The sequence below is a fragment of the Meles meles genome, chromosome 9 (assembly GCF_922984935.1).
Source record: "Meles meles chromosome 9, mMelMel3.1 paternal haplotype, whole genome shotgun sequence".
In the NCBI taxonomy this organism is placed as follows: Eukaryota; Metazoa; Chordata; class Mammalia; order Carnivora; family Mustelidae; genus Meles; species Meles meles.
Window position 1 is genome coordinate 15,295,844 of NC_060074.1, and position 24,864 is coordinate 15,320,707.

A 24,864-nucleotide genomic window follows, 5' to 3' on the forward strand; every position below is an offset into this window, starting at 1 on the left:
TAGTCAACAGTGGGCCATTAGTTATGTTCTGGGGAATCAAAAGTTATACTCAGACTTTTCACTGCATGGGGCTGGGACCCCTAGTCCCTGCATTATTCAAAGGTCAACTGTATTTAATCAAATAAGAAGGCTTAAGCTAAATAAAGACGTCAAGATGGTTTTTTAAGTTACTTTAATAATTTTGTTATTAAATATGAGAACAAATGGAGTAAAACACCTGTACCTTGCATTATTCATTAGCATATTCCCTGACCTCTTGCCCAACATCCAAATGGCACGTGCACAATATCCCCTTATCCAACAAAACTGAAATGTCTGCTTTGTTTCTTCTATCTCATAAACCTATAAATCCTAGGAAAGATACTCTTAACACATTGCTGATAGAAGATACATTCAGTACAGTCCCTCATACAATCAACCAATCCATCTAAATAAAAGTCACATCACTAAACTGTAATTATCACAGAGCAATTCATCAGTGTCAGCACCAGGAGGCTCTGTGCCTTTGCTCTCTTTCTTATTTTGATGACTACTACTATCTTGGTTCAGATGTATACTGTAATGTCCTTAGATTATTCTAGCAACTTCCTAATTTACCTCTCTTTTTGTAATCCATCACTGTCAAACTAATCTTCCTTAAAAACTTTTTTTCATGCCATGATTCTGCTAAAACACCCAGAAGGGTTTCCCCATGACATTCTGAATTAAGTACAAACTATCAAATGATTTCACACCCTCTCTTACATGGCCTCAACCTAAATTTTCAACCTTATTTTCTACCCTTCAAACAACCTAAACTACTCAGTATTCTTAAAAAAAAAAAAAAAAAAAACAACAACCTATGCTTTCTTAACTTGGTCTTTGTTCATGTTTTCAACCTGACTGGAATATCTCAACCTGTCAAAAGAATGAGAGAATACATTTCTCTCTCTCCCTAAAATCCCACTAAAATGACAGTACACAGTTATAAGAGGGAATAAACTCGGGACACCTGGGTGGCTCAGTTGGTTAAGTGGCTGCCTTCGGCTCAGGTCATGATCCCAGCATACTGGGATCGAGTCCCACATCGGGCTCTTTGCTCGGCAGGGAGCCTGCTTCTCCTTCTGCCTCTGCCTACCACTCTGCCTGCCTGTGCTCGTGCTCTCTCTCTCTCTAACAAATAAATAAATAAATAAATAAATAAAAATCTTAAAAAAAAAAAAAGAGGGAATAAACTCAAAGGCAATGGAAGCTAGAAATGGCAAAAGCATCCAAAGATCAGAGATTCTGGCAAATTTCTGGAAGACAGGGACAGGTAGAAACAGGGAGATGAACCAGAGCAGAAGCCATCAAAGCAAGTATTTTCACTCAATATTTATTCAGCAAATATTAAGCACATACTATGTGCCAAACACTGTTCTAGAAACACTGTAACAAAGGTGATCAACTAGGGACCTGCCAACAATAAACTCAGATTCTAGTCAAGGTAGAGAAATAGTAAACAAAAACAAACAAACAAATAAGACCCATGACAAGTGTGGTGGTAATTAAATTAGGGTTGTATGAAAAGTGACAGAGTAGCTGTTTTAGACTGGACGTACAGAGAAGGCCTCTCTTTTTTTTTTTTTTTTTAAGATTTTATTTATTTGACAGCGAGAGAGAGAGAGATCACAAGTAGGCAGAGAGGCAGGCAGAGAGAAAGAGAGAGGGAAGCAGGCTCCTGCCAAGTAGAGAGCAGAGAGCCTGATGTGGGACTCGATCCCAGGACCCTGAGATCATGACCTGAGCCGAAGGCAGCGGCCTAACCCACTGAGCCACCCAGGCGCCCCAGAGAAGGCCTCTTTAAGTAGTGATATTTAAACTGAGATATGAGTTACAAGAAGGAATCAGATATGTACATATCAGAGAGAATAACATTCCAAGTAGAAGGTACAAGTCTAGTGTGTCAGGGAACAGAGTCTGATAGGAAGAGAGGGCCAGGTCATTCAAGGATTTGTAAACCAAGAAATAGAGTTTGGTTTTTATTCTAAGGAAGCCCTCTCGAGGGCAAGGAGAAGTCATCCCTCACAAAAGGCTGCCACAGAAGTGGGGAGCATACTTGGAGTGAGAACATAGAATGGGCAAAGGAACAGAATGAGGAAAAAGAATGCAAGACAAGAGCCAGTATATCCCACACTGGCACTCCTAGGGAAATTTTGACATTTGCTTCAGGGTTAATGAAAATAGAAAAAAACAATTCTTTCGCATAAACTTAAATGCTTTCAGGGGTCAGGAGATCAATACAAATCCAGCAGCAGCCAGATGTAAAACAATAGGGAGCTGTAGGGCCTGAAAAGGGCATAATATCAGCTAAAAACACTCAAAGTTTTAAAAAGTTTATTCTAGAATTAGATAGTGAAGTTGTACAACCTTGTAAATAAGTTTTTAAAAAACTTAGTTATATATGTGTATTATATCTTAACTAAAAAAATATAACTAAGAAAGTTTAAGCATATCTGCTAAACAAAAGTTAGATGTTACTTCCTCCAGGAGGCCCATGAACTTTGTACCTCTCTAAGGCACTTACAGCAAATCAACTTTATATTATATGGTTGTTATTTGTACACTTGCCTTATCACCCTCCACACCCAACTAGGTTGCAGAATCAGGAGAGAGACCATACGGTTTTCATTTGTCACCCCAGAGCAACTACCAAAGAGACATATTCTTTCTTCGCCTGAATTTCAATTTTTTTCTGCTAAACACTTCTAAGATGAGTCTGAACTTAAGATGATATCTTAATTTCAGAGAACTCAAAGCAAAAAAAAAAAAAAAAGTGCACTTCTTAAAAAAAAAAAGACAGATGGATGGACGAGTTTATCCAATTCACAATAAATACTAATTTCAACGAACCAACCCATTTAAAATTAATTTCTCTATCAACAGAGGAATGGATTTTTAAAAATATCAAAGAAATTTCTACAATGTACTTTGGTTTGGGCAGAATTTTTGATAATATTTCTATAAGACTATCTGTTTCTAGGGACAGGATTTGATTCAACAGCTATATTAATAATATGATTCTCCTAGAAAGTAACAAGTAATAGTAAGGGTTCCTGTACAGAATAGAAAAAACTTAACTCTAATTTTAAACAAAGAATCTAATCAAAATCAAAGTATAAGGAAATTTATCAATGTTTATCACATTGTATCTCTTCTTTCAACTTTCTTCACCTCCCTTTCTCTCCCTTCTAAGGTTTCATTCCAAAATGCTGTACTGCAAGTTGCTTCATTATCTCCATTTCTTTAGGTTCTTCTCTTCTCATTCTGTCCATTTTTTTCTCCCAATATCTGTGAAAGAAGCTACTCTCAATTCCTAAGTTTCAACACAATTGCTAAAATAGACTTAGAATTAGCCAGAACTCTGAATTTACACAACTGCTAAAACAGATTTTTAGAATCAGCCAGAACTCTGAATAGAAACTCAAGGTTAGGGAGAAATCACTTTACTAATAAATCCTACATACAGTTGTAGTTCTTCCTCCATCTTTGTATATCAGTATTTTATTCTGGCAGGAGTCAGAAATCCAACCAGAGATGGCTCATTATTTCTGACATTAACCAGCCACAAACAGAAATGGATAATATTTAATGGTCAAGAATTGCTTAGGGTGAAAAGATAGGGTGAATATTTACTAAAATTTTCAGAATGACTTTGTAGGGTGTTTAAACAACAAATGCTAAAACATCCTCTAAAATTTTATACAAACTGGTTAACAAGAAAACTCAAGTTGGGGCGTCTGGGTGGCTTAGTCGGTTAAGCCTGCCTCTTGATCCCAGCTCAGGTCTTGATCTCAGGGTTGTGAGTTCAAGTCCTGCGTTGGGCTCCATGCTGGGCGTGGCACCTACTTAAGAAGAAGAAGAAGAAAAAAACCTCAAGTAAATAAATCTTTTTTAAAAAAATGCCCTGTCTTTGAATTAGGAAAGACAGAACCTTCGTTATCTTATACCACTGAAAGGATTCATTTAAAGACAGTCTGTAAGATCTTCCTAGCCCTGCCATCTAGGACTAAATAAGGAGTCAGGAAAGACTGGAAATTCTTATTCTACCACTAATTAACTACAACTTCAGGCTAAATCATTTAAATCCTTAGTTCTCATTTTCTTAATATATAAAAGAAAAGATGGACTAGCAAATCGAAAGGTCTCCCCCAATCTCTTCCAACCCATTTTTGTCTGAAGTTCTATTTCTTAATTACTGACTTCAGTCTAAATAAACTTAGGGAACTCAGTGACTCCTTCAAGCACAGTAACATTCACATTATAGGGATCTCAGAAGAAGACAAAAAGGGGACAGGAAACTTATTTGAAGAAATAATAGCTGAAAACTTCCCACATCTGGAAAAAGAAACAGATATCCAGATCCAGGAAGCACAAGATTCCTCCCAAAATTCAACCCAAGGAAGTCCACAGCAAGACCTCTAGTAACTAAAACAGCAAAAAGTAGTGATTAAGAAAGAATTTTAAAAGCAGCAAGAGAAAAGCAGACAGTTACATACAGGGCAAAAGCCCATAAGGCCACCAGCTGATTTTTTTCAGCAGAAATTTTGCAAGCCAGAAGAGAGCGGCATGATATATTCAAAGTGCCAAAAGCAAAAAATATGCAACCATAAATACTCTATCCAGCAAGGCTATTGTTCAGAACAGAAGAGACAGAGTTGCCCAGAAAAACAAAAGTTAAAGGAATCTACCACCAGTAAGCAGCCCTACAAGAAATGTTAAAGGGGACCCTTTGAGTGGGAAGACCATAAATAGGAGTAAGAAAAGTAGGAAACACAAAAGCAGTAAAATAAGTATATTCCAAAAACCAGCGAAGGGATTCACAAATAAAAGATGTAAAGTATAACACCATATACCTAAATTGTCAGGGGGAGAGGAGTAAAGAATGGGTTCAAACTTAAATTACCATCAACTTAATATAGACTGCTATATGCAGAAGATGTTATATACAAACCTAATACACAAATCAAAAACAAGTAATAAAGAATAAAGAGAAAGGGATCCAAGCATATCACTAAAGAAAGCCAACAAACCATGAAAGAGAGCAAGAGAAGGAGCAGAGAAAATCTACAGAAACAACTACAACACAAGTAACAAAATAGCAATAAATACATATCTAAAATTACCTTGAGTGTAAATGGACTAATTGTTCCAATCAAAAGAGACAGGGTGAGTAAAACACAAGACTCATCTATATGCTGCCTATAAGAGACTCATTTCAGACCAAAAGACACCTGCATTTTGAAAGTGAGGGGATAGAGAAACATTTATTGTGCGAATAGGTGTTAAAAGAAAGCTGGGGTAGCAATACTTACATCAGAAAAATAGACTTTAAAACAAAGACTAAGGGCGCCTGGGTGGCTCAGTGGGTTAAAGCCCCCGCCTTCAGCTCAGGTCATGATCTCAGGGTCCTGGGATCGAGCCCCACATAGGCTCCCTGCTCAGCAGGGAGCCTGCTTCCTCTCTCTCTGCCTTCCCTTCCTCTCTCTCTGCCTGCCTCTCTGCCTACCTGTGATCTCTGTCTGTCAAACAAATAAATAAAATCTTAAAAAAAAAAATTAAAACAAAGTCTAACAAGATCAAAAAGGACACTATATAAAAAGGACAATCTAACAAGAGGATATAACTGTGAATATTTACACACCCAATATGGAAGTATACAAATACAAAAAACAGTTAATAACAAACATAAAGGAAATAACAGTAATAATATAACACCCCACTTACATCAATGCACAAATCATCAGAAAATCAACAAGGAAACAGTGGCTTTGAATGACAGACTGAAGCAGACGGATTTAACAGACATATTTAGAACATTCCATCCTAAAACAGCAGAATATACATTCTTTTCAAGGGCACATGGAATAGTCTCCAGAACAGATCACCTATTAGGCCATAAAACGAGTCTTAACAATTTTTTAAAAAACTGCAGTCACATCATGTATCTTTTCTCACTACAACACTATAAACCAGAAATCAAACACAATGAAAAAATCTGGAAAGAACACAAATATATGGAGATTAAATAACATACTACTGGGGCACCTGGGTGGCTCAGTAGGTTAAAGCCTCTGCCTTTCGCTCAGGTCATGATCCCGGGGTCCTGGGATCAAGCCCTGCATCAGCCTCTCTGCTCAGCGGGGAGCCTGCTTCCTCCTCTCTCTCTCTCTGCCTGCTTCTCTGCCTACTTGTGATCTCTGTCTGTCAAATAAATAAATAAAATCTTCAAAAAATAATAATAAATAAATAATGTACTACTAAACAATAAATGGGTTAACCAAGAAGTCTAAACTCCAAAATTACATGGAAACAAATGAAAATGAAAACACAATGGTCCAAAATCTTTGAGATGCAGCAAAAGTGGTTCTAAGTGGGAAGATTATGGCAATACAGTCCCACCTCAAGAAAAAAGAAAAATTTCAAACAATTTGTTACATTTTAAAGAGCTAGAAAAAGAACAAACAAAACCCAAATCCAGTAAAAGGAAAGAAATAATAAAGATCAGACCAGAAATAAATGATACAGAAACTAAAGAAACAACAGAACAGAGCAGTGAAACCAGGAGCTGGTTTTTTGAAAAGATCGACAAAATTGATAAACCTCTAGCCACACTCATCAAAAAAACAAAAGGAAGAGAGGGGACCCAAATAAACAAAATCACTAAGAGGAGAAATAACAACACCAATTGTACAAACAACTGTATGAGAATATTATGAAAATATATATGCCAATAAATTATACAACTCAGAAGAAATGGATCAATTCTTAGAAACTAAAAACTATAAAACTAGAAAGTATAAAAAACTAGAAACTATAAAAACTAAAGCAGGAAAAAATAGAAAATCTCAACAGACCCATTATGAGACTGAAATTCATTCAGTAATCAAAAAGCTCTCAACAACCAAAGTCTAGGACCAGACACCTTCACAGGCAAATTCTAGCAAACATTTAAAGAAGAGTTAATACTATTCTTCTCAGACTATTCCAAAATATAAAAGAGAAAAGAAAACTTCCAAATTCATTCTATAAGGCCAGTTTCATCCTGATACCAAAACCAGATAAAGACACTACCAAAAAAAAAAAAAGAGAGAGAGAGAGAGAGAGAACTACAGACCAGTATCTCTCATGAACACAGATACAAAAATCCTCAAGAAAATACTAGGAGACCGAATCCAACAATACATTAAAAAAAAAAAAAAATCACCTGCCATGATCAAGTGGGACTTATTCCCAGGATGCAAGTGTGGTTCAATATTTGCAGAAACAATCAAAGTGATACATGAATACGAAAAAGGATAAAAACCATATGATCATTTCAACAGACGCAGAAAAGCATGACGAAGTACAACATTCCTTTATAATAAAAAAACCTCTGCAAAGTAGGTCTAGAGAGAACACACCTCAACATAATATAGGCCTTATGTGAAAAACCCGTGGCCAACATCATACTCAATGGTGAAAACTGAGAACTTTCCCCCTAAGGTCAGGAACAAGACAAGGATGTACAATTTCACCACTTTTATTCAACACAGAACTAGATTCCTAGCTGCAGCAATCAGACAACATAAAAAGAAACTTTTTTTAAAAAGGCATCCAAACTGGTAAGGAAGAAGTAAAACTCTCAGTATTTGCAGATGACATTTAATATTGACAGAAAATCTAGACTCCACCAAGTAACTACTAGAACTGATAAATGAATTCAGTAAAGTTGCAGGATACAAAGTCAATATACAGAAATCTGTTGCATTTTTATTTACTTATTTAATTTTTTAAAAGATTTTATTTATTTATTTGACAGACAGAGATCACAAGTAGACAGAGATCACAAGTAGACAGAGGCAGGCAGAGAGAGAGAGAGGAGGAAGCAGGCTTCTTGCTGAGCAGAGAGCCCGATGTGGGGCTCAATTCCAGGACCCCGGGATCATGACCTGAGCTGAAGACAGAGGCTTTAACCCACTGAGCCACCCAGGCGCCCCTCTGTTGCATTTTTATACACTAGTAATGAAGCAGTGGAAAGTAAAACTAAGAAAATATCCCATTTATAACTGCCCAAAGCAATCTTTTTTCTTTTTTTAAAGATTTTATTTATGTATTTGACAGAGAGAGATACAGTAAGAGAGGGAACACAAGCCGGAGGAGTGGGAGAGGGGGGAGCAGACTCCCCACTAAGCAGGGAGCCCAACGCAGGGCTCAACCCCAGGACCCTAGGACCACACCTGAGCCAAAGGCAGACACTTAATTACTGAGCCACCCAGGTCACCCTCGCCAAAGCAATCATGAAAAAGAAAAAACCTGGAGGTATCACAATCCCGGACTTCAAATTATATTACCAAGCGGTAGTAATTAAAGCAGTATGGTACTGGCATAAAAAAACATAGATCAATGGAATAAAACAAAAAACCCGGAAAGAAGCCTAAAATTATATGGTCAATTACTCTTCGACAAAGCAGGAAAGAATATCCAATAGGAAAATGACTATCTCTTCAGCAAGTTGTGTTGGGAATACTGAACAGCTACATGCAAAAGAATGAAACTGGACCACTTTCCTATAACATACACAAAAATAAACTCAAAATGGATTAAAGACCTAAATGTGAGGCCTGACACCTGAAAGGAGAGCACAGGCAGTAATTTTTCTGACATCAGCTGTAGCAACTTATTTCTAGGTATGTCTCCTGAGGCAAGGGAAATAAAAGCAAAAATAAACTATTGGAAATCAATAAAATGCAAAACTTCTACATATTGAAGGAAACAATCAACAAAACTAAAAAGCAGCCTATGGAATGGGAGAAGATATTTGCAAATGATATCTAATAAAGGGCTAGTATCCAAAATGCATAAGGAACTGAAACAACTCAAACACCCAAAAAACAGAAACCCAATTAAAAAATGGGCAGAAGAAATGAACAGACATTTCTCCAAAAACAACATCGAGACAGCCAACATATGCATGAAAAGATGCCCAACACCACTCATCATCAGGGTATCACCTCACACCTGTCAGTATAGCTAAAATCAAAAACGTAAGAAACAAGTGTTGGTGAGGATGTGGATAAAAAGGAACCTCTTGCACTACTGGTGGGAATTCAAACTGGTACAGGCACTGTGGAAAACAGTATGGAGGTTCCTCAAAAAATTAAAACTAGAATGACCTTACAAGCCAGTAATCACACTCCTGGGTATATACCCCCAAAACACAAAAACACTAATTCAAAGGAATACATGTACCCCTATATTTATTGCAGCATCATTTATGATAGCCAAACTATGGAAGCAGTCTAAATGCCCATCAAATGATGAATGGATAAAGAAGAATGATGAATGGTATATACACACAATGGGATATTATACAGCCATAAAAAAGAATGAAACATTGCCATTTGCAACAACATGGATGGAGCTAGTGAGTATACTGTTAAGCAAAATAAGTCAGTCAGAGAAAGTAAAATATCATATGACCTCACTCAAATGTGGACTTTAAGCAACAAAACAAAAAAGGTGTTCTAAGTAAATTCTTAGGTTAAAAAGATAACTTTCCTTTTCAGTTAAAAATAAAGTCAGATTTGGGTTTCTCTGTAATAAAAAACAAAACAAAACCAACAATTTAGGATAGCTACTACCTGCAGGTTTTGCTCTCAGAGGACCAGAAAGAAGAAAGCTTAATTATTATTTGAGAATATTAACCATTCTAGGTTCAAGCAGAATTAACTATTTATTTGTACTAAAAAAAAAAGGCATTTTCACCTAAGAAGATTACTACTTTTTAACAAGAAATAATCCTGTTCATTCAACAAATGCTTAATGAAATACTATCATGAGCTGGGCACTGTGCTGATTAGTTACAGGTAATACAGCTATTCAAAGGGTTAAATATGGTCCCTGCCCTCAGGCAATTTCATTAAAATCTCCAACAATAGAACAGAACTTTTTTGCCATTTATGTATTTTATTTTAAAATTAATGTACCTACATGCTACAGTACTATAAATGAGGTGTTTTCATTTTACAAACACATAAACACACATACGGTGGCAGGGTTGGGGGTTAAAGAAGACAAATTTTGTAAGAAGGATACATTCAACATCTCCAGAATAAATAATTTCTACTTTTTTGTCATAAAAATTCATCAAATAGCTGTTACAGCTGGTGTTATATTTTTACTTGACCATACATGATTACAAAAAATTTAAGTATGTCCTCCCAAAAAGCTTACTGGAAGTAAAATTAGTCATGGGTTCTATTAGCAAATAATCATCTAAATTATCTACACAGATGTCGTAACATAGAAGTTAAAATAGTTTAGGCAATTCTCCAGTATGACACGGTTTTACAACTAAGACAGCTAATATATCTTTAGAGAAAATATTTCTACATCACTGTCAATAAACACAAGTAACAATGCTGTTATTCAAAACTCTTTAAAAGCTTTAGTAAATGTTGAAAATAGAACTACCCTACGACCCAGCAATTGCACTAATGGGTATGTGCCCCAAAGATACAAATATGAACCTACTGATCCAAAGGGGCACCTGCACCCCAATATTTATAGCAGCAATGTCCACTGTAGCCAAACTATGGAAAGAGCCCAGATATCCATCTACAGATGAATGGATAAAGAAGATGTGGTGCATATATATAAACACACACACATATATACAACAGAATATTACACAGCCATCAAAAAATGCAATCTTGCCATCTGCAACAACGTAGATGGAATTATGTTAAATGAAATAAGTTAATCAGAGAAAGACAATTATCCTATGGCATCACTGATATGCGGAATTTAAGAAACAAAACAGAGCATCATAGGGGAAGGGAGGGGAAAATAAAACAAGATGAAATCTGAGATGGGAGACAAATCATAAGAGACTCTTAATCATAAGACAGAAACTGAGGGTTGCTGGAGGGGAGGAGGAGTGGGGGCATAGGGTAACTGGGTGATGGACAATAAGGAGGGCACGTGATGTAATGGGCACTGGGTGTTATGTGAGACTGATGAATCACTGTAACTGAAAAGAGCAGATTCTACACTTGATCTTAGCCAAAAGGCTGAGAAGTGATAAAAAATAATTTTAAAATGAAATTCAAAACATGAACAAAGACTGTGAACAAATATGTTCATCAAAAAAATATTTTTTAAAAAACAAAATGGGGGAAAAACAGAAGGAGGGGGCGGGCAACTAAATATCTTACAAGAATTAAAAACAGTAAATTGGGGGTGTGTTTTATGTCTGATCTGGGTTATAATGCAGGTGTAAATTATTCATAAAGCATTTAATGCATGGGAAAATGCCAGTGATGTAACTTTAAACAAAAGAAGCAAAACTAAACTGTGCATACAATAATGAGCTATATAAATACACACACACATATTTGAGAAAATATACCAAAAACTTAAACTGTGGTCATTTCTGGGTGGTAGGACTGTGTTTTATTTTCTTCTTTTTACATCTCTAAGTGTTGCAGATTTCCATTATCATTATTATTATTGTTATTGAAAGGAGGGGGGAAAAAGAGAAGGGAAAACTGCAAACTCAAAATCCTCTGGTAAAAACTTATGCCCCAATTAAACTGGTAAGATTCTGCTTTACTTCGGATTCCAAAATACTGGACTATGTTAACAAAGATAAGCCTCTTTAAATATTAATATTTGTAACCATACAAGCCAAAAGAATTATTCCAATAACTCTACAGCTGTAAATTTCTAGTTTAATATTTCTAAAGTTATGTTTAATCTCTTCTATTTCTAGTACTGTCACATCAAAATATGAGCTCTTCATCTATGCATTAAAGTTATCATGGTATGGAAAAATCTCCATACCAAATTTTAATTTATATCACAAAATAAGCATGTGTAAATAACAATTTAGCTGTAAGAAATGACACAAACAGGGCAGCAGGCAATGTTCACATAACATATTCCATGGCAACTGAAAAACAGGAAATATTGTTGAGAGAAATGAAAGACCTAAATAAATGGGCAGATACACGTTAGTGGACTGGCAAATGCAATACTGTTATATGTCAATTGTCCCCATATTGAACTAAGTATTCACTAAGTAAGTATTCACGAAGTAATTACAACCTATATCTGATTCTAAAATTTACACAGCAAGGCAAATGAACTAGAACAGCCAAAAACAATCTGGTAAAAGACCTTGGGGTAAAACCTGCCTTCAAGACTCACTATAAGGCTAAGTAATCAAGACAATGTAGTAATGGCAAAAGAACCGAGAATTATGTCAAGGTAAGAGAACGTACAGTCCAGAAATAGACTCATTTTTATATTGTCAAATGATATTCCACAAGGATGTCAAAGTAGGTAAGAAGGAAAGATTTTGTTTTGTTTTACAGATTTTATTTATTTATTTGAGAGTGAGAGAGAGCATGAGAGGGGAGGTCAGAGGGAGAAGACTCCCAGGAGAGCCAGAAGCCCAACAAGGGACTTGATTCTGGGACTCCGGGATCATGACCTGAGTGGAAGGCTGTCACTTAACCAACTGAGCCACCCAGCCACCGTTTTGCTTTTCTAGCTTTACTGAGATACAGTTGACAAATTAAAGTACAAAGCGGTTTTTTGTTTTGTTTTGTTTTTAATTTAACAGACAGAGATCACAAGTGGGCAGAGAGGCAGGCAGAGACAGAGACAGAGACAGAGGCAGGCAGAGACAGAGACAGGGGGAAGCAGGCTCTCCACTCAGCAGGGAGCCCGATGCAGGGCTTGATCCCAGGACCCTGGGATCATGACCTGAGCTGAAGGCAGAGGCTTTATTTATTTATTTATTTTTTTTTTTTAAGATTTTATTTATTTGACAGACAGAGATCACAGGTAGGCAGAGAGGCAAGCAGAGAGAGAGGAGGAAGCAGGCTCCCTGCTGAGCAGAGAGCCTGATGTGGGGCTCGATCCCAGGACCCTGAGATCATGACCTGAGCCGAAGGCAGAGGCTTTAACCCACTGAGCCACCCAGGTGCCCCAAGGCAGAGGCTTTAACCTAGTGAGCCACCCAGGCACCCTTACAAAGCGTTATTTAACAAATGATGCTGAACAGATATAAATATTGGGGGCAAGGGATCCTTGACTTCTTCATCACACCATAAACAAAGGTTAATTCAAAATGGATCAGGCTAAAATTATAAAGCTCCTAGGAAAAAACGTGAGAAGATACCTTCTGCAAATTTAGTGTAGGCAAAGATTTATTAGGACAGAAAACACTAAACCGAAAAAAAAAAAAAGAAAACACTAAACCGTAAAAGTAAAAATACTTTGATGAAGTCCAATATAAAAACTTCTGCTCTTTTAAAGGCACCATAAAAAAAAAAGGCAAGTCACAGACTAAAACACTCACAAATATATCTGATAAAGGACTTGCATTGACAATATATGAAGACTTGCTACCAATAAATAATAAAAAAGGTAACCCAATGTTTGAAAAGACTTATAGTCACTTCCCAAATGGCTAATATGAACCTGGAAAATTGCTCAACATTATTAGCAATCAGGAAAATGTAAATTAAAACTACAATGAGATACTACTATATATGCATTACAGTGGCAAGTACTGTTGTTGAATATATAAAGTGATATGACTTTGGGTAAGTTTGCCAGTTTCTTAAAAAATTAAAAATACACCTACCCTATATAACCCAGCATTTCCTCACAGGTATTTTATCCAAGAGAAATAAAAACATATATCCATGATAAGACTTCTACACAAGTCAGCACAGCTCTATTTGTTAGAGCTAGAAATGGAAGCAGCCCAAATACCTATCAAGAAGTAAATGGATAAATAAGCAATAATATGGACAATCTAAAAATCATTATTCTGCTTGAAAATAAGTCAGATTACAGGCAGAGGGAGAGATGGGAAGGAATACTGAATGATTTCATATATAAAGTTCCAGTGATACAATCAACATACAAAGTTATAGAAAAGACAAAATTTACCTGTGGTTACAGTTGCTTCTGGGATGGGAAGAAGTAGAGAGAGTGGAGAAAGGTAAAGGGTAGTGTCATGGGAAATGTTCTCTATGTTCTAGAAATATTAGGGAAAAAATGTTCACTATGGACATGAAAAAATTATGTCTATCAAACTAGTGCATAACTAAATGTTTAATGAGTGCCTGTAACTGACCTTGAATAATTCCCAAAAGCATACTGCAAAATCCAAATTTAAGCTTCTGAAAAAAGCCAAAATTTCAATTGTGGTGAAGAATAAATTTTATTTAGGTCTCACTTTGCTGAAATTTATCTATTTTCCTTCCACAAACATCACTTTACGATTAGTAAGAGAATGAGAATGTCTTGCTCCGAGTGCTTTATTTTTAAGATGGCTTCATATAGTATTATACACTATGAAATGGAACTTAATGTGAAAGACTCATTAACAAAAGTAAAACTGTACAGTGGTTTCCAAAATGAAGGTGACTGAATCCCACGAGGTATGAGTGATGATCTACAGGATATAAGAGCATATTAGTTATTTTTAGATTTAATTGTATTATAATATACATATTTACTTTAAGTATAACATAATGTAATAGAATACACAGGTTTCCTTAACACACAAAATGACACTGGTATCTTCCCTATGGCCACCTGTCAGACAATCACACATCACATAAAGTTACCAAAGTACTCTAAGCAATTCTAAGTATTCTGAGGAGAAAGTGACAGTATTTGCTAGGTTCTTTTTCAATAATGAAATAAAGAACCCACCTTTTTTGGAAGTTGCTGGAAGAGATAGGCGTTCCAGAGTAATGATTTCCTTATTAGAAAAAATACTTTATGGGGGCCCCTGGATGGCTCAGTCGGTTAAACGCTGGACTCCTGATTTTGACTCAGGTCATGAAATCAGCGTTGTGAGATCAAGCCCCACGTCAAGCTCCATGCTGCGTGTGGAGCCTGCTTGAGATTCTCTCTCCCTCTGCAACCACCCTCCCCTTAAAAAAAAAAAAAACACAAAACAATATTGTATGGAAAAAGCATATTATATAATCCTTCATAAACAGCTATTTTGACCTCAACAAAACAAAGTTGGGGGCGGGGAAATAAGGTTTAATTTCAAAAGCTACTACAGAAGCAAAAGAGAAGCTGAAGAAAGAAGACTATCAAGTGTTATTTTATTGATGTAGTTGAGGAGTGACCATAGATAGCATCTTGTACCAAACAGGTTTACTGGTTGTTTCATGGCAAAGTATTTAAAAAGAGGTGTCAAAAAGTTAAGCATTTATCTTTTACAAAAAGAAGTCTAAATTTGCTTACTTTCTGTGGTGACCATTAGTAGTATGCTACCTAGCCATTGTTCTTATTTATTTATTTTTTAAAAGATTTTATTTATTTAACAGAGAGAGCGAGAGATCACAAGTAGGCAGAGAGGCAGGCAGAGAGAGAGGGGGAAGCAGGCTCCCCGCTAAGCAGAGAGCCCGATGTGGGGGTCCATCCCAGGACCCTGGGATCATGACCTGAGCTGAAGGCAGAGGCTTAACCCACTGAGCCACCCAGGCGCCCCATAGCCACTGTTTTTAAAAACAAAAACAAAAAAGTGGTTAATCTGTACCTTAAAAATATATGAGGCATTTTAAAACTTGGTAAGAAAATAACTGTATTCCAAAAGAAAACCATGTGTGTCATCTTGAAATACTGTACCTAACACTCTAAAAACAGAGAAAACATTTTCTAACTCTTTAAATGCTTCCCAAACACAGTTTTCTATGGATTTTGAATGCATTTATTAAAAATACATAAATACGTGGCTCAGTTGGTTAAGTGGCTTGCCTTGGGCTCAGGTCATGATCCCAGTGTCCTGGGATGGAGCCAAGCATCGGGTTCCCTGCTCAGCGGGAGCCTGCTTCTCCCTCTGCCTGCTGCTCCCCCCTCTGCCTGCTGCTCCCCTGCTTATGCTCTCTCTGTCAAATAAATAAAATCTTTATATATATGTATGTGTGTATATATATTTATATTACAAATTTATAATTTATGTTAATATGCTTAATTATACATATATGTATACTTTTATACACACACACACACACACACACACACACACACACACACACACACACACATATATATGCAAATCCTTGCATTGGTCTGCACAGTTAAAGAAAACCTTACTAGCCAAATCTTTAAAACTGATGGATAGAGGGGCGCCTGGGTGGCTCAGTGGGTTGGGCCTCTGCCTTCGGCTCAGGTCATGATCTCAGGGTCCTGGGATGGAGCCCCACATCGGGCTCCCCGCTCAGTGGGGAGCCTGCTTCCCCCCCTCCCTCTGCCTGCCTCTCTGCCTTCTTGTGATCTCTCTGTCAAATAAATAAAATCTTTAAAAAACAAACAAACAAAAAACTGATGGATGGAAATTGAACAGTGAGTGTCTCCATTAACAAAGCATAGCCAAATATGTACTTACTCTTTTTGGGTGTATGTCCCTATATGAGCTGCCTTTTAGTTAAGACAAACATTAAAACCGAGTACCAAATTCAACAGATATAAGATCCAGACTTTGGAATTTCTGCATTGCCAAGTAGTAAACCCAAGATTTTCCAAACATAATGCTGCATATTCATTGCTCCTGCTTTAAAAGGTATTTTTTTTTAATTTAGAGTAAACAAAAAGGTTTTTGAGCCATTAATAGCATTTATAAAGTACTCTATTCACAAATAAGGGGATCACTGATTCCCCTCACTGGTCTCTAAAGTCATTTGTTAAAATATAAAGTAAGCCAAATAAGCCAAGAAATAATTATTCTTTATAAATAAAATTAACATTATTAGATATTAATGAATACCTTCAGGAGATGTAATGCCAACTGTAAATAATTTTTCAAATAACAGTTTTCATTAAAACCTTTTTATTGAATTTCTATTCTATTTAAGGGGCTGAGAGATATTTCAGATGAAGAAAGGTCCAATACTCCCAAAATTCAGGGGGATTTGAGACAGTACACAATTATCTATAACACAAGGCAAATCGGGTAAGGTCTAGAGAAATGAAGAAAAAAACAATTAATTCTGCTTAGTGTCTAACAGCTTCACAAAGGACCCACTTGGGTCTCAAAGGGCAAGTGGGATTTTGACTGGAAAAATTAGAAGAACAAAGCATGACTGAAAACCACGAATAGAGGCATGTACAAGCTTGGATACATAAAGAATACACTGTATTTTCAAGTCATATTATTAGTTGTTTTGTTGTCCTGACTTAGCTAACCCTTTTCTTCACATATCAAACCTAGCGAGATCCTTTTAAAGGTGTTAAAAAGCATCTAATTCTTAAGTATAGTTACAAAACCGATTTATTGCAATTCTACAATATTTGGGCCCAGTTCTTTCTCCAGATTCACTAGGGGACTTAAATTGTGTCACATGAGGATGAGACATCAATTATGAACCTCCCAAACTTGCTTTTCTCCTCATGTAAAGGGATGGCTTGCTTATTTCTTCTTCTCCGAACTTATCTCTTCACATTGTTTTGAAATCCCAATACGTTGTGCTTCTTCTTGGATTTGGCTCCCTCGATTATATTCTCTACTGATTCCTTCTATCCTGCACTTAAACTGGCATTTGGAGGGCAGAATAACTAGCTGTTTGACTTCTCCATTACATCGAGCTCTGTCTAAAGCAGAGAAATACTATGTTTATATATATATATATTTTAAAGATTTTATTTATTTGACAGAGAGAAAGCGAGAGAGGGAACACAAGCAGGGGGAGTGGGAGAGGGAGAAGCAGGCTTCCTGCTGAGCAGGCAGCCTGCTACAGGGATTGATCCCAGGACTCTGGGATCAGACCTGAGCTGAAAGTAGACGCCCAACTGATTGAGCCACCCAGGGGTCCCTGTTTTAATATTTATTAATATTCTATTAATAGAAAAATATACACTGTTTTAAAAGATAATCTATAAATCAAGAGTCATGTATTTCAAGACATCTGCCCTAACATGAGGTAAATTGTATCTTAAAGGAACAGCATGAGATAAAGCTTCAGAGATGACATAACCTGGAAGTTTTCTAACATTTCCCGACAAAATTTTCCCAGATGAAATCTTTATACAGTATATCAAATATGTAAAACTGACAAAAGTGCTGCTAATACTAGTCTATCTTCAAATACATTAATGTATTACCAACTCAGACAAATTAAGGATTAAGTATGTCAGTTACAATCTTGTAACAACCTAAGCAACCCATTTATTACTATAAAGTTTTGTTTTGATTTCACCTAGATAAGTAGTTCCAAGTAGGTAGTAGCTTTTGTTTGTTTTGGTAGCAGCTTCTGTGGTCTCCGGATAAGCTTTAATTAAATTTATTCAAAAAAATTTTTAAATAAGATTTTTTTTTCAAAATTGGCCTTGAATGTGTTATGGTTTTCAATGTGTGTGTACCATGCCAATAAAATCTTTATTAACATTTTGAATAGCTATCGAAAAAACCACGGATTCAGCTATTACTGAAACTGTAATTTCTAGGCTTAAATTGGGACAAATGGCTAGAGTGCAAAGTAATGCCATCATAGGGCACTACGAATTCAGGACTAAAGAATTAACAGCCACCCCTCAGATGGGGAACCAGATGCAGAGTTGACCTTTTCTGGATGTTGTAATCAGAGTGAAGCCATCTTCCAGCTGCTTGCCTGCAAAGATGAGCCTCTGCTGGTCAGGGGGGATGCCTTCTTTATCTTGGATCTTAGCCATCACATCCTTGATGGTGCTACTGAGTTCCACCTCCAGAGTGATAGTTTTGCTCGTCAGGATCTTCAAAAAGATCTGCACACCACCCCTCCGATGCAGGACCAGGTGCAAGGCTGATCTTTCCCAATACTGAAATCAGAAAGAGTATGGCAGCCATCTTCCAGATGCTTGCCTGCAAAGATGAGCCTTTGGTGTTTTGTGTGGCAGAGGGTAATGCCCTCTCTATCTTGGATCCTGGCCCTCACATTTTTGATGGTGTCACTAGGTTCCATCTCCAGGACGATAGTCTTGCCAGTCAAGGTCTTTATGAAGATTTGCATTTTAACCTGCTAGCGAATGCAAGGACACTGAATCCAATCATGGAAAGTCACTTTCACACCAACACAGACACTCATCAATGCCAAATGCTTCTGAACTAAAATTTTTTATATCTGTACATAAGAGTGTGAAGACCATTCACTGCAGAAAGAAGAGTCCATTCAACAAATGTTGCTAATAAACTGAATATGCACATGTGAAAGGATGAAGCTGGACCCTTACCTACCACCATATGTAATATTAACTCAAAACGGGTTAAAGACCTAAACATAAGAGATAAAACTGTTAGAAAAAAACAACAAGGGAAAAGCTTCATGACATTGGATTTGGCAATGATTTCTTAGACATGGCACTGAAAGCATAAGCAGTTAAAGAAAAAATAAAGTCGACTTCATTAAAATGAAAAAATTCTGTACATCAAAAGATACCATCAACAGAATAAAAGGCGACCCACGGAAATGAGAGACAATATTTATATAACATGGATCTGATATGAACTTAATATCCAGAATATATAAGGAATTCCTACAACTCAACAACAAAAACAACCCAATTTTAAAAATGGGCAAGGGACCTAGATAGACATTTCTATCAAAACAACACCACCAACAAAAACTAAAAACCAGATGGTCAATAAGTACTTGAAAAGATGCTCAAAAAAAAAAAAAAGAAAAGATGCTCAAATCACTAATCATTAGAAAAGTGTAAATCAAAACCACAATGAGATACCACTTTACACTCATTAGAATGACTGTTATAAAACAAAACAAAAGAAAACTGAGAAAATAACAAGTGTTGCTGAAGATGTGGAGAAACTGGAATGCTTGTGCACTGCTACTAGAGTGTAAAATGCTGCAGCTGCTAAGGAAAACAGTATGGCAGTTCCTCAGAAATCAAAGAGAATTACCATATGATCCAGCAAATCCGCTTCTGGGTATATATCCAAAAGAACTGAACATGGGGACTCAAAGAGGTATGTGTATGACAATGTTCAGAGCAGCAATTATTTACAACAGCCAAAAGGTGGAAATAGCAAACATCTATTCACAGATGAATAAATAAACTGTGGTATACACAAACAATAGAATATTACTCAGCCTTAAAAAAGGAAAGAAATTCTGATTCATGCTACAACAGGGATGAACTTTGAAGACATATGCTAAGAGAAATAAGCCAAACACCACAGAACAAATACTGCATGATTCCACTTACATGAAGTCTAGATGAGTCAAATTCATAAAAACAGGAAGTAGAAAAGTGATTACCAGGGGCTAGAGGGGGAGGTGGTGCAGAGTTATTTAATGAGTAATTTCAGTTTGGGATGATGAAAAAGTTCTGAAGATAGTGCTGGATGCACAACTTTGTGAATGTACGTAATACCACTGAAATGTACATTTAAAAATGATTAAAATGGTAAATTTCATGTTGTATGTTACAATTAAAAAAACTTGTGTGTGCTATTTATTATGGCGGCAGTATAAAATGCGGTTAAGAACACAGGCTTAAGAATTATTCTGCCTGGTTTCAAACCCAGCTCTGTCACTTTACAGCTCTGTAGTCTGTGCTTGTCTGCTCAGACAGTAACACAACCTACTTCACAGAATTATGGCAAGAGTTAAATAAACTTTACATGTAAAACATTTAAGATAGGACATGTCACGTAGAGACACTTTTATTAATTGTAAGTTTAAAATACATTTTTAATGAGATTTGAGTGAAACATCTACAGAACCTTGACGATCCTCCTCAAAATTGCAGAGTTCAGTAAAACCCACACTGAAAACCAGTGACCTAATCCAAATTTCTCATTTTACAGGTAAAGGAACTGAGAATCCAAGATAAGAGATTTGTCTGAGGTCACATATCTTGTTTTGCTAATATTAATCTTCCTAAGAGTTTGGGATTAACAATACTGTGCTGATACTGAACTACTTCAGAACCATGGCAAAGCCACGAGATTCTACAGAATCTAGAGTGTGAAATCATCCACCACACTAATCTTTATTTTTTGCTAATTTTCTTTTTTAGAGAGGGGGTAGGGAGAGGGGGGAGAGAATCTTAAGCAGGTTTCATGCCCAGTGGGAAGACCGATCTCAAGACCCTACGATCACCACCTGAGCCAAAATTAAGAGTCTAACACTTAACTGACTGAGCCACCCAGGTGCCTCCCCAAAATGCTAATCTAAAAAATGCAGTAATTATGTAAGGGGTGAAAACCAAAAGAAAGCAAAACCAAAAGAAAAGTCATTCTAATCATCCTCAAAGACATGGCTAAAAACAGCTCTTCAGAGAACAGTGTTAAAATATTAGTGAAAACAAATTACATTGACTCACACACTACTCCACTCCTTTTAATTACTATATAATCTTAATGAGACCGCTCAATCTAAAAAATCAGCTGCTTTTTTCTACCAAATAAAGCTAATATTCACCATGAGGAGACATCTACAAATAATTCTTTATTAAATTCAAACAGAAGAGAGCAGCAGTCCAAATAGCACAAAATGTCTAACCCAAAAAGTCATGTATTAAAGCTTTGTGGACATTTCGTACTTACTTGAATAGGGCTAGATCTGGTCTCCGGGAAATTCACAACACAAAAAGCAAAATAACAGAGACGATCTTTGAAGGTCAGACTCAACAAGAGCTAAAAAGCTTTTGAGATTCTCTATTTTGCCCTTCCCCCATTGGTCTTACTCTTCAATTGGGCTCTCAAAGGACAGTACCACCTCTGCTTGGAATGTCTTCGCCATCTACATCAGTTGAAATCCTACCCCTTCTTCTTCTTTTTTTAATCCTACCCATTCTTAAAGGTTCCACTGAAATCCCACAGCTTCCATGAATTTCCCCCCAGTGCTCCCCATCTGGAATTTATCTCTCCTCTTTGCCTCCCCTATTTTGTGACTTGACTTCAACATCTTAGCGTTGCATTACGATTACCTACCTTAACTTCTTCCCGCTCCTTCCCCTCAGGAAAATCCCAAAAGCAGTAGGCTCGGGAAGAAAGGAATCAGCATTTGCCAACACCTCAGAACCCTGAAAAGTGCTAGGCATTTTGCATACATTATCTCATTTAATCTGTTTGACAACACCCGGGAAGGTAAACAGGTGGTGTCATTCCCATGCCTCGGATAGGAAAGTACTGCTGAGAGTTAATACCGTAGCGGTCTTACTGCTAGAGTTCCAGGGTTCCTGCAGCCTCTGGTTTGCCCGGCTTCCAAGAGCTCTTTCCACCACGCCGAGCTGCAGGTCTTATCCACTTTGTGCCCCCCCCCCCCACGCTACCAGACAGCAGGTATTCCGTCAAGATCCGCCGAACTGAATTTTCCTATGAGCTCACTACCACCCTTTTAATAAGCTGTTCACGCCCTAGCCCCAGCCCGTTACCTTCACGGTTCCTCCACGGCAGCGCTGACATACACACGGGCAGCTCTCCCCATCTCCGGGAGAAATGCTGCAGACACATCAACCCTCACTGGGCGGGGAAAACTCTCAATTCTCCCAGATCTTTCCCACCGCTCTTCCCACAGAATATAAGAAACCCCCACACCCGAGGCGACATGTGACGCGACGCCTATACCCTCCTGAAAAGCTCTTATTTCATACCCAGCAACGTCTTCGTGCTCACGAGCACTCAAGGCTGATGCGGTTCCGGGCTCGCACGGCGGGGACCCCCTAAGACGCCGCCTGCGGCACAACGCCCCACCGTTCAGGCATCCCAACGCTCTCCCACGGCCCCTCCCCCGCCCCGACCCGCAGTTTGGATTTCCGGCGGGAATGCACACGGTCACGGCCACAGGAGAGGGGGCTCAAAAGCCGGGGAGCAATTACTCAGCCCGCTGCATCAGAAGACGCGAAGGCGCCCCGCGTTTCCAGATCTCCGCACTGAATTCGCTTAGGAAAGGCGGGGGGCACCGAAGCCCGAGGAACCCCCGACTCCGAATCACCGCTTTCTGCGGCTAACCGGGGAGAGTCCTTTCCTCCTCGCGGCCCCGGGCCACCAGCACCCGGTGCCAGGTCCAAGCCCAACCGCACCCTCCCCCGGCGGTCCTGTATCTCATTGTCTCCCTCCGTCGCAGCCCTCTGGGCGGCTGGAGGCAGCCCTGACCCCACCGACCCCCACCTAGCCGCCGCCGCCGCGCTGGGCGTGGTTCAACGAGGCCGGCCCCGGCCCGGCAGCGACCCCGCCCCAGGCTCTGCCGCCCGCACCGCGCCCGGACTGCCCGGCCCGGCGCCGGGAAAATGGAGGCGGGAGCCGCGGCAGCGCCTCACAGTCCGCGCCCCGCCGGCCTCTCCGCCCGCCTCGAGGGCAAGGCTGAGCACTCACCGCGGCAGCTGCACGATCCTCCAGCGGCCCGGAGCCGGGCAGCCGTCGCTCCCGCCGCCGCCGCCTCAGGCGCGGCGCTCCTTCCCCGCACACGCCGTGAGCGCCCGCAGCTCCCGCGCCGCGCGCACCGTGACTGACTGACTGACTGACCGACCGGCCGGGCGGCGGCGGCGGCGGAGGCGGGGCGGGAGCGCGCAGCGGGCGGGGCGGCCGCAACGCCCAGCCGTGGCCGATCCGATTGCGGCCGCGTCCGGCCGAGGCGCAGAAGGCGGAGCCGAGGGTCGGGCGGCGGACGGGCGGACCGACTCGCGCCCGACCGCTCGCAGCCCCCGCCCGCCGCCAACCACCCACTTCCGGCGCAGGCGGCCGCGCACGCCCCTCCCGGGCGTCCGCCCCCCGCCCGCGCCCCTGTGCCCGCGCCCTGTGCCCGCCCCGCTCACCGTCCCCGCAGGCGCCGGACCGCACCCAGACGCGGCTCCCCGCGGTGCTCCGCCTTTCCTCGGCGCGCGCCTGTGAACCGCCTCCAGGAACCAGTGAATCAGAATGAATGAGCGAGGAAGGAAAATCCCGGTGCCGTTCCACCCCTGCTCGCCTTTCGTTGGAGGCAGGCCCAGTGGCCTCTGTCCCGGGGCCGTGGGACTCACCGAAGCGTCGAGCAGATCTGTCAGGGAGCTGTCAGCACGCACCTCTCTGTGGTCCCCAGCAACACGCCACATGTCTCTGGACCATTGTCGTTGCAGTCTGTGAGGGGTTTTTTGGTTTGTTTGTTTTTTTTAGGAAAACCCATTTTTGGCCGACAACTCTCTGTATTTTCATGCGCTGTATTGAGAAGCTTTTAGAAACTGGGCATTTCCATTATCTTTAATTAGTTTTTACTTTTGAAATTTGCTTGTTTTGCGTTCTTGATTTCTGTCACGCTCTTACTGACATTGTTTAGGAATAAGGTTTTGGCATTTTTCTTGGTCATCAAACTCTAAATTCCTCAGATACTGCTTATTTTGATGCAGGCTTGACTTAGACTTCTAAGTTTTAATCTTGAGTTTTTTAAAAAATATATTGTATTGGGGCGCCTGCGTGGCTCAGTGGGTTAAAGCCTCTGCCTTCGGCTCAGGTCATGATCCCAGGATTCTGGGATCGAGCCCCACATCAGGCTCTCTGCTCGGTGGGGAGTCTGCTTCCTCCTCTCTGCCTGCCTCTCTTTCTAGTTGTGATTTCTCTCTGTCAAATAAATAAAATATTAAAATAAATAAATATTTAATTTATTTATTTGACAGAGAGATCACAAGTAGACAGAGAGGCAGGCAGAGGGAGAGGGGGGAAGCAGCCCCGGGAAAGCACCCCCCCCCCCCTGCAGCCCTGGGGAAGCACCCCCCCCCCAGCAGCCCCGCCCCCCACTGAGCGGAGAGCCCGATGTAGGGCTCCATCCCAGGACCCTGAGATCAGGACCTGAACTGAAGGCAGAGGCTTTAACCCACTGAGCCACCCGGGTGCCCCTAATCTTAAGTTTTTATATC

General features: G+C 39.4%; 1 protein-coding gene and 2 pseudogenes across 6 annotated transcripts in view; all 3 read right to left on the bottom strand.

Annotated features, from left to right (window-relative positions):
- The window catches only part of RAPH1 (Ras association (RalGDS/AF-6) and pleckstrin homology domains 1), a 94,319-nt gene extending 70,808 nt beyond the window's left edge, over nucleotides 1–23,511 (bottom strand). For 5 of the 6 annotated variants that reach the window (XM_046018406.1, XM_046018405.1, XM_046018404.1 and 2 more), the window contains exons 1-2: nucleotides 23,351–23,511; nucleotides 22,630–22,710 (exon numbers count right to left, since the gene is read on the bottom strand). The gene's annotated coding sequence lies outside the window, so the exon portion shown is untranslated. The remainder of the gene's footprint in view (nucleotides 1–22,629; nucleotides 22,711–23,350) is intronic. The other variant, XM_046018403.1, reaches the window with a different exon arrangement.
- Nucleotides 10,998–11,084, bottom strand: LOC123951311 (annotated as a pseudogene).
- Nucleotides 18,557–19,049, bottom strand: LOC123950382 (annotated as a pseudogene).
- Nucleotides 23,512–24,864: the final 1,353 nt, after the last annotated feature.